Here is a 12,206-nt window from a genome sequence, read left to right on the forward strand (position 1 = left end):
TTTATTTATTGATAGGTAAGAACTTACTAATGCCATTTTATTGCTTTTGGCTGCCTTGTAAGTTTCCTTATTCCTTTATTCTTCTCTTACTGCCTTTCTGTTGAGTCAGGGATTTTCCATAGTGATCTTTTATTAACTTTCTTTGTCTTTTGTGATCTCCTATAAGTTGTTGCTTTGTGGTTACCATTAGGTTTACATAAAATATCTTGTAGCTATAATAGTCTATTTTATGTTAACATCAACCTGAATCTGATCACATTTGAAAATTCTACACATTGACTCTTTCTTTTTCTTTCTTTCTTTCTTTCTTTCGTTGTATCTTTGGTTTTAATTTTTCTCTTATTTTTTGAGACACAATTAACATGTGAATATCACAATTTACCTTTTTTATGTTGTGTGTTCATTAACAAATTATTGTAGCTATAGTTACAATAGCTTGTCCTTTTATTCTTATATAGTTAGGTGGCTAACACACCACCATAATTGTAGTATTAGAGTATTCTGAATTTGACAATATACTTAATCATGTATATTTCATACTTTAACATATACTTTGTTTACTTACCTTCTCCTTTTGAAAGAACTCATTGCCTGAATGGCCTTGCTAACATGACCATACTAAACTGCAAGGCAGGCAAGGAAATATCCTTTTACTGGGCAGCAAGTGCACAGCTAAAAATTGGGATTTTACTGTCAATAATGAGGAAAGAGAGAAAGAATTTTGAGAAGCAGATAATAGTCTCTGCCCACAGGCCTTATTTCTCGCTATTTATTTTAAATAACACAATGGGGCGCTAGTGTTACTTTGTTATTATAATTTAATTTAATATTACTTTGTTAATATAATTTAAATGCAAAAATAAGACTATTTTCAAAGTCTCAGTTAAGTGTAACAAGTGTTTATTGAACATCATATTGTGTAAGTTCCTGGTAATGTAAACAAGATATTGTCTCCTGCCTATGTAGTGCTTACAGTGCACTGGGGGAATAAATAAATATACAGTTATAGGATGAGGTGTTAAATGCAGTGATACAGATACAAATGGATCTCTATGTATGTGCTGATTCATGGATTTATTCATATGAAAAAAATTTTTCAGTGATGTACATTTCAATTTTATTATTCTTTTGTAAGTTGCCCTCTTAAAAAGGATAAAACTACATGAAAAGAAGTTTAGAAATAATGCAGACGTATATAGATTAGTTCTTATAACATTTCTCTTGACATTTCAACACTTACTTATTATTAAAGTTGATCTCTATGGCTTTTCTCACACTTGACTGAAGAAATGTCTTTTCACATCTCCCCTGGCAAGTCTCAGAGTAATTCATGTTTTAAATTATCAACAGTAATCATTGTAAATGATTAGGTTTCTTGTTCCTAGGAATTTGTTAAACAATGAAATGACCTTTCAATTTTAGCATTCACACCTACTAATGAGATTTCACACATTTTCTTTATGTTTGGCATATTGATGTCTTCCTGTTAAAATCACTAAATAGTTTCAACTATTGGTGATGATGTATACTTTATTCAAGTCTCATTAAAATGTGATTTAAGGTTACAGACTTCATCACAAAAATGTTTGTGCATCAGTGATTCCATATGAAGTTAGCAATCAAGATTTGCTCAGTTAACTTAATCAGATAATTTAAGAGGGAGGGATCCCTCTTGTAACTTGCTGCCTTACACCTGAACCAGAATGGATATTATGACTGGCAGGTTCCTTGTGCATATATCTTAGTGTATAGAAGTCATGATTCTGAAAAAGGAAAGATATTCACATGCATTTTTCACTATTTATATATTCTATCTGACCATTTTGGAAATCAGAAAAACTAAGAATATTGGAAAAATTATATCAGTATAATTACAAAGGTTCTTTTTGCTAGAGTGAGCTGTATTAAACTTTTTTTTTTTCCATTGGAGGAGTCCTAAATTACAGAAAATGTGGAACATCCTATAGTCTTACTAATATTTACATATTTAAAATGTAAATCTTAAAATGTAATTCTTAATTTAAGAACCATATTAAAATGACAGATTTCTTGGGATGCCTGAGTGGTTCAGTGGGTTAAGCATCCGACTCGATTTCTGCTCAAGTCATGAACTCACAGTTTGTGAGGTTGAGCTCCACATTCAGCTATGTACTGACAGTGTGGAGCCTGCTTAGGATTCTCTCTCTCCCTCTCTTCCCCCCCCTCCTCTCTCTCTCTCTCTCTCTCTCTCAAAATAAAGGAATATACATTAAAAAAATAAATTTCTTTTTGTTTTTGGAATTAATATTTTTCTCTACCATAAGTGTATTATAAGTATTATTTTGCTTTATTTTTAAACTTTTATATGAAGCATAACAAATATATACAAGGTAAACTATATATATTTATATATATCACAAAGTGAATATGGCTGGGTGACTGGCACTGATATAAAAAAAATAAAACACTGTCAGCACTCAGAAGCCTGCCTTCTGACTCTTCAATCAGTATTTTCTTCATCTGTCTAAAAGATAACTGCTATTCTGACTTCTGACATGATAACATAATTTTGTCTGTTTTTGAACTTTATATGTATAAATTATATCTGTGTTTGGCTTCTAATATTATATGTGTAAGACTAATCCATATTATTTTGGTATAACTAGAAGTCATTCATTTTTATTGTTTTATAGTATCCCAATGCACCATTATAACAACTGGAGACCTGCAGAAATGTATGACTGTGACAATTCTTAGGTGTTATCCTTTCAAATATTACCTCTGCCTCATTACCTCTTTCCTCTCCAATTAAACATATAATAGACCATATAACTTTTTTTTACCATATCCTTTATGTCTTCTATATTCTCTTCTGTATATTCCATTTGTTTTTTCATGCTTTCAGATGCTTATTTTCTTTACAGCTTGCCTTGTAGCTTACTAATTCTTTTTTCAGTTATGTCTAATTTGCTGTTAAATCTATTCAGTACTTTTACATTTGGTTATTGTGTCCTTCAGTTAGAGTTTCTATTGGTTATTTTTTAATACTTCCTAGTTTTCTGCCAAATTCTTAGTCATATCTTTTGGTTTCTGAAATATAAGCAACATATTACTTTTTAAAGTCTCCTTTGCTTATCTGGACCTCTGAAGATCTGTTTCAAGTGTTTATTGTTTGTTTTTCATCAAGTTAACCCATCTCTTCATGTGCTTATTTGTGATTGAGATTGGATATTGGTGTGAAAATTTGTAAAAATAATTTGATGCTTAAGGTACAATTATCTTTTNGGTGACTGGCACTGATATAAAAAAAATAAAACACTGTCAGCACTCAGAAGCCTGCCTTCTGACTCTTCAATCAGTATTTTCTTCATCTGTCTAAAAGATAACTGCTATTCTGACTTCTGACATGATAACATAATTTTGTCTGTTTTTGAACTTTATATGTATAAATTATATCTGTGTTTGGCTTCTAATATTATATGTGTAAGACTAATCCATATTATTTTGGTATAACTAGAAGTCATTCATTTTTATTGTTTTATAGTATCCCAATGCACCATTATAACAACTGGAGAAATGTATGACTGTGACAATTCTTAGGTGTTATCTTTTCAAATATTACCTCTGCCTCATTACCTCTTTCCTCTCCAATTAAACATATAATAGACCATATAACTTTTTTTTACCATATCCTTTATGTCTTCTATATTCTCTTCTGTATATTCCATTTGTTTTTTCATGCTTTCAGATGCTTATTTTCTTTACAGCTTGCCTTGTAGCTTACTAATTCTTTTTTCAGTTATGTCTAATTTGCTGTTAAATCTATTCAGTACTTTTACATTTGGTTATTGTGTCCTTCAGTTAGAGTTTCTATTGGTTATTTTTTAATACTTCCTAGTTTTCTGCCAAATTCTTAGTCATATCTTTTGGTTTCTGAAATATAAGCAACATATTACTTTTTAAAGTCTCCTTTGCTTATCTGGACCTCTGAAGATCTGTTTCAAGTGTTTATTGTTTGTTTTTCATCAAGTTAACCCATCTCTTCATGTGCTTATTTGTGATTGAGATTGGATATTGGTGTGAAAATTTGTAAAAATAATTTGATGCTTAAGGTACAATTATCTTTTCTCGGAGACGATTTTGCCCTGACTTCTGTCAGGTGGATATGAATTCTGTCAATACTAGATTATTTTAACACATTTATTTCATTTGAAGGTGGCTTCAGCCCCTATGAGGGCTGATATGTTTCTTACTTACTCTTTTAAACCGTAGCTTTTAGGTTCCTAATCTAGAGCTTGAGAGATTTACCAGGAACCCCCTTTTTTTGAATCTTTTCTTTTCACTTTATCCCCCTCTGCCTACAGGGCAGTTTCTTGCGTTTCTCAAGGTTGTGTGCAAGGACGTGGGTGGCCAGAGTCTGACTCCCCCCAAGTCCTGCTGTAGTTCCTCACCAGCCTACCCTCACTGTGTGTGCATCGGCGCAGGGATGGAGCCCGCATCTGGAACTCCTGGGTCCCCTGTTACATCTGCAGCTACAGCGACACCCGCTTCTCCTTCTCAGTCTCCTTCAGCTCCTCCCAGATGTGGGTCCGTTTCTTCTCTAGCTCCACCCCCATCTGCTCTAGGGACTTCCTTAAAGACTCCACCTCATCCTGTGTACAGCCTCATTATATCACCTATCACTTTTGCTGTCCCTGAGATTTTGCAGGACCAAGGAAAGTAGGGTGGGAATCTCTTGGGGGTCTGGAGTTGACTTGATAGGATGAGGTTTCTTTTGAGTATGACATCTCTTTCTGGGGAGCTTCCTCTTTGGGATGTGGAGCCTCTTTCCAGGCAGCCTCATGCTCCCAGGTACCTCTGAGAGGAGGGTTGTAGCCTTCTCCAGGGCAGACATGGACCCTGGATTATACTTAGACTGGAATGGTCTCTGATGGAGACATGTGTCATCATGCAGAGGTGGGCCTCCTCTGGCATGCGGATTTCTTGGGATTGAGCCTTATTGGCTGCAAGAGACTTGAACCTCAGCAGGGTTTGCCCTAGAGAGAAGTGATGGAACTGAGTGTTGTCTCTGGTAAAGGCCTCTTCAGACACCACCTGCTCAGGGGTCAAGACCTTTTCTACAGTGAAGGCCTTGTCACCAGGAAGGTCCATCTTTAGGCCAAGGGCTTCAACCTCAGGTGAGACTTCTGGAACAGGGCCTCCTCCACAGAAATGGCCTTGTCTAAGCTGGGGGCTGGGGAGGGAGGGGAGGCTTGTCCAGTCACACTTTCCTCTAGGGTGGGGTTCTCTGGGACTAAAGCCTTGAACTCCAAAGTTAGGGCCTCCTCTGAGATGGGGTCAGAATTTCCTCTGGATTGGGGGCCTTTTCTAGACACAGAGTCTTCTCTGGGCTGGTGGTTTTGTCCAGAGTAGGGGTTTTATTCAGAGGAGGGGCTTTTGCTAGGCTGCTCTGCTCTTCCTTGTGACTGGCTGCAGAACACTGCCAGGAAGCCTGGGTTTTCAATCCCTTTCTACCAGGGTGGCCTGGACCCCCACTGAGGAAGCTGCCACTGGAGCCTTAGTCTGGGAGGGACACTTACATCTGTCTCCACTGGGTGTCCCAGATGGTTTGGCTCTGCTGGGCCCAGTGGGGGCTGTCACCAGCTTCTTGACTGTAGGGAGGGCTGTTCTGAGCATCAGCTTCTTTGATTCTTTAATAGGAGCTGATTCCTGAGATACCACTTTTTTTATACTCTGTAGTCTTCCTTAGTACTTTCACCTCATCTGGGGTCTCAGGCTGGGAGTTGAACAGGACCCTGTAGATCTCAGTGTGGAAGACTGTCTGCAGGTAGTCTAGAGGGCTGTCATAGGTCAGGCTGCTCAGCTTTGGAGGCCACTGGGGACTAGGGATGACCAAATGCATGTCTGGGTTTCTGAGGCTTAGGAACCCCCTGTCCAGCAACTCCACAAAATTGGATGGGAAGGCTACCAGCTTCCCCAGCCACCAGGTATCCCCAATCCCCTTTATTACTTCTACCATCTCAACTTGCAGCTTCAGCTCATCTGCCTGCTCCAGGTTGTAGTTGAAGTTCATCTTCCAGCATCATTGGGGACGTTGAGATTTGGCTGGGCAATCTCAACTGGAGGCAAGCGAGGGCACCTCCCTGGCACTGTACTGAGTCTCTGGGATCTCCTGCCCTAGGGCTCTGGAGAAGAGACCACAAGAGTCCCCTGCTCTCTGTGCGGCCAGCCTTGAGTGAGCCCATCACACACCTGCCAGACCAGGTCCCTGGGTTGCCAGACTGAGCTTGTTCTCCTTCTGCACATGTTATCCAGCCAGGACCAGCACCTCCAAGGCTTCTGGGTCACACTCCAGGACAGACTAGGAGAATAGTGCTCTCTCTCAGGTAGCTGAGTACTCCCAGGACTTTTAACTACAAAACTTATCCCCTTTATTTCACAAAGATGTCAAAAGCTCTGCTCAGCTTCTAGACCTGGTTGATGAGAATTTTCAGAATCCTGAAATCAGTGGATTTTCCTAGGAGAAAAGAGAATGTGAATGCCAGGTTCACCCTTTGCATTCTACTTAACTGAATGAGATACAGTGGTGTAATGGGTTTTCAGAATGATGCTAATTCCTAATCTCTCATATAATGGTGTTTAGACTTAGCCAGACTAAGTTTGATTCCTCTCTCCACACAAGCTATTAGCCCTGAAATTCATGCCTGCTTTATTAAAATCTTTGAGATCTTGAAACATATTTTTATAAAGTTTACCCTAGATTTTCTAGCCCCTTTTAGCAAAAGAGTTGATCCAAGTTACCTGAAATGCTTTTACTGAAATCAGAATGTATAAATACATTTCTGTAATGAGTAATGGTAGTTTTTATTTTATAATAATAATTTCTTTAAGTGAAACAGAATCCTTTTATTATAAACTTAGACAACCCATAGGTGCTTTAATAAAAAATACTCTAATAGGTTGATATTATAAGCTATTAAACACTAACTATATTTTATAAAAGGTTAATGTTTTAACTTTAGTTTATATACTTACATGAGGCATTGTAGCATAATAGTGAAGAATGTAAGGTTTAGATCCATATTTTCTGGATTTAAACCCCACATCTGCAACATACTAGTTTTGTGATCTCAGCATATAATTTAACCTCTTTGGGCCTCAGTGTTTTCATCTGTAAAATGAAGATAATAAATGTCCTCAGGGATTGTTCTGAGGAATAAGTGAAATAATTCATTCAAAGCAGATACAAATGGTTTCTGTTCAACAATATACACAAAGTGTTGGCTAGTACTATATTGACAAGAGATAATTTTATAGGCCGTTGTTTTCTTACTGACTCTTTTGTATAATTATTATTCATTAAGGAACAGATAGTAACTATAAGAAGAGAAAAACAGGTTACTCAGTAGTAATATTCAATTGAATAGAATGGTGAAATAGTTTTTGTACTATGGCATTTTGATTTCTCTTACATAATGTCACTCAAATTTTCAAAAACTCTGTTAGCCACCTGATTTACAGGGTAGTTGGTAACTGGATATGTCCTATATCTGCCACATGCCAAAATTTGACAGTCTTGAAGGACTTGCTGTCAATTTGCTTGAAGTTTTCTCCTTGAAAACAATGAGGGTCTTCTTGTGAGATTTAACTTTATAGTTACTTTGGGTTTTCATGGGAAAAATATGTTCTCTTTAGTTATTATTACCTTCATGCTATCATAAAGGAAGAAGATAGATTTAGGAAGATTCAGGTAACAGAATACGACAAAATTGTACAGTAAACTGAATTTTTCTTGCATATTATCCCTGCCATCCCTGCTAATTTACCTGGCTCCAAACTATCAATCTATCTCTACATTTGTTCTTTTGTTTACAGACAAAACACATAGACACATGTATTTACCACCTCTTATTTTAAAAGTGCAACATTTCTTATTGATGACAACATAATATTCTGAATGTTATGGGGAGCTATTTAGCCAGCGACACTGCTACTACCTCAGCAAATATCAATTATTAATTACATGTATCTGTAGAATTTGAATTTAGAGAATAGATTATCAACTTGTGTATACAAAAAAGATATGTGAATCAACATTGTATTCCGTGATAAAAATTGAAAACAATCTAAAATATTCATTAATAGAGAAATGGTGAGATGATGCTGTTACTCTCCAAACTACGGAGTGTTTGGCACCTAGTGACAATACTCAGATCCGTGAAACATTAGTAAGAGGAAAACAGATGCAAGAAAAGACTAATTTGTATAGTGAAAGTTCATTCTTTTGTAAAAACAGTAACACACTCTAATAGTTAGGAACACAAATTGATTAGTTTATGTTAACATAGAAAAATGTTAGTAAAAACATATGCCAAGCTATTAATATTGGTATCTTAATGGAGACTATCATAGGAGAAGATAAGATTTGTCATTTTTTCTTTTACCATATTACTGTTATTCTCTATTTAAAATGAATATGTGCTGCCTTTGTAGTTTGAAAATAAATTCTCATAAAGCATAGCAATAATAAATACAACACATGTGAAGGCAAAAATTCCCAAGTAATCAGAGATTTTGTGGTATGTAGTGAGTAATGGTAGGTTTTCTCTTGCAAGGGTAACACTATTCAAATAGAGCCCCATTTGTTTATTAATAATGACTGACATTCATTATTTCATACTACAAATGTAAGTCAAACTATTTGTCTAAAAATTAAGCACTGAAGTTTATATCACATGTCTAAAAGAGCTATCGTTGTATTTCTGGTTTTCAAAAGTTCGCAAATATATCAGACTAATCTTTATACTACTCCTTAAAGCCTTGAATAAAAATATCTTTTTGTTAACAGTTCCATGAATATTTATTAGAATATTCTCAAATCATTCCACCTAATTCATTTGTAAAATTCCTACTTTTATTGTACCACTCCTTTTACATTAAAAATAAAAAGCAGTCTTTTAACATAAACTGTAAATTCTCTGAGAACAGCTGGGCAGAGAGAATTCAACAAATGTTGAGTGATTGATTCAAATACTTAACTAAAATGGTACAGATTAGTTTTATTTTTAATTTTATAATAGTGCGGAAGTTTAAAAGGAATAATCATAAGGAAGAATAGAGAACATGGGTAGGGTAAAATATCATTAAACAAGTTGTATATCCTGTACAAAAACAACACTTTCATGTTCTTTTAGAAGCTGAATTTGTTAATTTTCTTTTGGAAAGTGTGGCATGAAATTGTGGAGAAGTTAATTTCTAAATTCAATTATTTTTCTTACCTCTAACTTATTTAATATTGTTTGCAAATACTTACCTGGGTGATGTTATATTCCCTTGTCACATATATTAGTTTTCTGTGACTGCTGTAACAGATTACCATACTTGGTAGTTTAAAACAATACACATTTATCATCTTAGTCTCATTGTTTGGACTTTTAGAGGTCAGAAGTCCAACATAGGTCTCACAGGCTACAATCAAGATGAGGTCAGGGCTGCATTCCTTTCTAGAGGCTCTTGGAGACAATGCCCGACATTGCTTGGCTCTGGCCCCTTCTATCTTCAAAGCTGGCAATGGCTATGCAAGTCTTTTTCACATTGTATGATTCTGATACTGACTCTTCTGCCTCCTCCTTCCACATTTAAAGACCCCTTGTGATTAAATGAGCCCATTGGATGATCCAGGATAACCCCCCTATTTTTAAAGTCAGCTGATCAACAAGCTTAAGTCCACTTGCACAGTTAATTCCCCTTTGCCATATAAAGTAACGTATTCACAGGTCCTGAGGATTAGGACCTAGACCTCTCTTGGGGGCCCATTATTCTCCCTACCACATCATTTTGTTGCATAGGTAACTATAGATTGAAGTGGAATAGAGAGAGTCAGAGATGACAAAATTTTTAAAAGATCACACTATCTAAAACAGCAGTTCATATATTATTAGTAGTAATTTCAATTTCATCTTCAAGAGAGAAAAGCATGTTCTTAATTGCGGAATAAAAACAATTGACGTAAAAACAAGAGCTGATTACTTACAAAGGTAATAAATACACTGTGAGATACAGGAGTTCTAAAATTCACTTTGAAATTTTGACATGAGAAATATGTGTAGTCCCAAACTCTAAAATTATTCATTCTAATAGTTATTCCTGAATTATTGCCCCCTTTAAACTCTTTATATTTTAAAAATATCTTTTCTTTTACTCTATATACTTAAAAATGGATATATTTGCCCTTCAAATAAAGGGGTGATTTAATTAAAAATGAATAACTCTCTCTGAAGTACATGTTTTTGTTGGCAAGCATTGTTACAAACCTGTACCTCTGAGTCCAGAGTCTTACTGATCTTCTCCTCTGATCAATGCTTACTTCTGCTCCAAGTGCACCGAGCTAGCTATGGTAGACTTCCGTAGGCAACATCTACACATGTCTGTGTACTCTCAAAAAAGGAGATAGTAAGCACCAGCTCCTGGGCCCCAGTTTTCCTCTTGCAAGAAATAAATAGATGAAAACTTCCACTGATCAAATTCATGAATAGGCAGGCTGTGCTTGGACACCATTTACACTCCTCAGAGGTCTTAGGACTCTTGTTTACACCACACTTGGCGGCAGTAAGAAGAACGAGGGGGAGAGCACACGAAACTCAGTCCTTGCACCTGTTCTAGCTGCCCTTAAATCACCTGCTTTGTCTCTGCTTCATTTTCCTAATTTGAAAAACAGAGATCTATGGCTCATACTTCCAGTTATCTTCCAGTTCTTTCATAATTTAAAGATCTCTTTTTGAAGACTAAATTCTACTTAGTCTACAAATTGACAGTTGTGGTCATAGTTACCCAAATAATTCTTCTCACTATGACCCTATCATACTTACTTACTGTCAATGGGAATGACTACTGTCTTCTCAAAAGCCGCTCAGCCAAGGGGTGTTCTTTCCCAGGTAAGAAAATTGGAAGCACACAGGATATCCCTTAACATGTTTTGAGCAATGGCTTTCTTGCAGTTTTTCGAACACTACTTTGTTCCCTTGATTCCCTAAGCTGGCCCTGTCTCTTGGCCCTGAGAGCAACAACACCAATCACTCACCAGAAAGATCTCTGCCCTGCAGGTTTTAAGGACAATATCTGCTCTCTCAGTGAAGCTTACTGCCTATGTGCTTTTCCACAAAGGAAAACTGGTCCATCCTGCCTTCAAGGCAATATGGGTCTCTGTGTGAGAAAATAAGCAAGGGAAAGTTTTCAGCTGGTTCCTCAGAATTATTTGTATATCTTTTAGTCAGTGTCAGTAAATATCTTTTATCTCACTAAAATACACACACAGAACACAAAAGCAAAAACAAAGCAGAAACTTTCCACCATTCATGGAAAGAAACAAGGGGGCTTTTCTTTGCACTGGTGCTTTCCCAGTGTGGGAACCAAGGAGGGAAATTTCTTCTTCATCAGTTTTTTTTGAAAGGTGGGGAGAAGGGTGTCTTCCTTACTGTGAAGACCTGTATCTCCTTCTCACGTTCGTGTTGTCTTTCTCCAAGACTTTAATTTCTTTTATTTCTGCAGGTTCTAGGGATTGCTTTTCTTTTCTGTATAAAACAGCCACTACTCATTTTGTACTTAAAGGATCCTTTCTTCACAAATGTGACTGATATGTGGAATATGAATATGGTTTATAGTAATCACACTCTTATTTGTTCATTTATTCATTTTCTTGCTGAACTTTTAACTTACCTCCCTAAATCGTTTGAGCCATTTGCTTTCTCCCTGTGCTCCCACGAAATGGATTTCTATTCATACCTCAAATATGCCAAGCTCCTTTTCACCTTGAATCATACCTCGCACTGTTTCAACTGTCTGGATGGCTCTTCCCTTTTGCAAATTTGCAAGGCTGACTTCTTATCCTAAATGCTACATTCTTACAAACGGCTTCTCAGGCCAGCTAATTCAGGACAATGTATCTCTATCCCTGCACCGTAGGCCTTCCGTATTATCTTTCACTTTCAGGGAGAATCCTATCAGTTAGTTCATAAGGTGTACCAAGTTGGTGTCTGATACCTGAGCACTCACTCAAAGAAGCAGAGTCTGCCTGTCCGATTTGCTGAGTGTCAAGCCATTGAAATCATCACCCAGTAGCCCTGCCAGAGATCTTTGTGACTATAAAAAACTGTCTATCTACTCTCTCTTTCCCTCTTCCTCCCTCTTTCCAAATTAGCTTGGGCTCACATCTTAACAACCTATTCTAA

At 36.6% G+C, this 12,206-nt stretch overlaps 1 pseudogene; it reads right to left on the reverse strand.

Annotated features, from left to right (window-relative positions):
• Positions 1 to 5,293: 5,293 nt before the first annotated feature.
• Positions 5,294 to 11,796, reverse strand: LOC144224826 (uncharacterized; annotated as a pseudogene).
• Between the last annotated feature and the right edge of the window lie 410 nt (positions 11,797 to 12,206).

Source organism: Crocuta crocuta, unplaced genomic scaffold (genome assembly GCF_008692635.1).
Source record: "Crocuta crocuta isolate KB4526 unplaced genomic scaffold, BGI_CrCroc_1.0 scaffold112, whole genome shotgun sequence".
Lineage (NCBI taxonomy): Eukaryota > Metazoa > Chordata > Mammalia > Carnivora > Hyaenidae > Crocuta > Crocuta crocuta.